At 43.2% G+C, this 1,597-nt stretch overlaps 1 non-coding gene across 1 annotated transcript; it reads left to right on the top strand.

Moving 5' to 3' along the window:
• The first annotated feature begins 120 nt into the window (after positions 1 to 120).
• Positions 121 to 224, top strand: LOC119468702. Its single transcript, XR_005197453.1, has one exon. It is a non-coding gene; the product is annotated as a U6 spliceosomal RNA (small nuclear RNA).
• The last annotated feature ends 1,373 nt before the right edge of the window (positions 225 to 1,597 follow it).

The raw sequence follows: 1,597 nt of genomic DNA, 5'->3' as shown, positions 1-1,597 counted from the left end.
CCAGGATGGTCTCGATCTCTTGACCTCATGATCCACCCGCCTCGGCCTCCCAAAGTGCCAGGATTACAGGTGTGAGCCACCAGGCCCGGCCGGCCAGTAAATTTATAAAAAAGATGTTCAGTGCTCACTTCGACAGCACATATACTAAAATTGGAACAATACAGAGATTAGCATGGCCCCTGCGCAAGGATGACATGCAAATTCGTGAAGCGTTTCATATTTTTTTTAATTTTTTTTTAAAAGTAAAAATAGAAAAAGATGTTCAACGTCAGTCAGGCACAGTGGCTGATGCCTGTAATTCCAGCACTTTGGGAGATCGAGGTAAGTGGATCACTTGAGGTCAGGAGTTCAAGGCCAGCCTGGCCAACATGGCGAAAACCTGTCTCTACTAAAAACAGAAAATTAGCCAGACATGGTGGCACACATCTGTAATCCCAGCTGCTTGGAAGGCTGAGGCAGGAAAATCACTTGAACCCAGGAGGTGAAGGATGCAGTAAGCCGAGATTGCACCAGCGTGCTCCAGCCTGAGCAACAGAGCAAGATTCTTGTCTCAAGAAAAAAAAAAAAAAAAGATGCTCAACCTCAATGGTTACAGGGAAATGCAAATGAGAACTACAATATGCTGTGACGACACACTCACTAGAAAGGCTAAAATTAAATCTCTGAAAATATCAGGCATTGGTGAGGATGTGGAGGAAGCGAACTCTTACATGCTGCTGGTGAAAATATAAATCGGTACAAGCACTTTGGAGAACCGTTTGGCAGTTTCTTCTAAAATTAAACATACACTCCCCATGTGACCAAGCAGTTCCATTCCTGGGTATATACCCTGAAAGAAATGAGTGCTTATGCACACCAAAATACATGTACAAAAATGCACATTGCCGCTAAATTGCTAACAGCCCAAAACTAAATACAACCTAAATGTCCATCAATAGAAGAAATGATAAATAATTGTGGTGTACAGCACAACAAGAAAAATGAATGCATTGCTCTTACATTAAATACAAGTGACTCTCAAAAATTCAACATTGACCACAAGAGATCGGACAAGCCAGGCGCAGTGGCTCACACCTGAGGCCAGAGGATGCCGTGAGTCTAGGAATTTAAGACCAGCCTGGGCAACACAAGGGAATCCCATCTCTATAAAAAAAATATTTTAAATTAGCCGGGTGTGGTGGTGTGCACCTATAGTCCCAGTTCCTCGGGAGGCTGAGGTGGGAGAACCACTTGAGCCCAGGAGTTTGAAGCTGCAGTGAGCTGTGATCATACCACTGCACTCACTCCAGCCTGAGTGACAGCAGAGCAAGACCTTGTCTCCAAAAAAAAAAAAAAAAGGCAAAACTTATCTACATACAATGAGAGAGGTCAGAATAGTGTCCACCTGTTTAGGGGAGTGGGGGATGGGGTTGAGTGAGAAAGAGCCTGAAGAAACTTATGAGAATGATGGAAATGTTATCTATCCTGAACTGGGTCATGGTTACATGGGTATATACATAGGTAAAAATTCATGGAGCATCCACTTAAGATTTGTGCATTTTAGTATATGCAAATTATGTCTTGATAAAAGAGTAAAAACAGGCCGGGCGCAGTGGCT

Source organism: Cebus imitator, unplaced genomic scaffold (genome assembly GCF_001604975.1).
Source record: "Cebus imitator isolate Cc_AM_T3 unplaced genomic scaffold, Cebus_imitator-1.0 Scaffold475, whole genome shotgun sequence".
Lineage (NCBI taxonomy): Eukaryota > Metazoa > Chordata > Mammalia > Primates > Cebidae > Cebus > Cebus imitator.
Note: the sequence above shows the minus strand (reverse complement) of the source record. Positions and strands in the feature narration are given on the sequence as shown.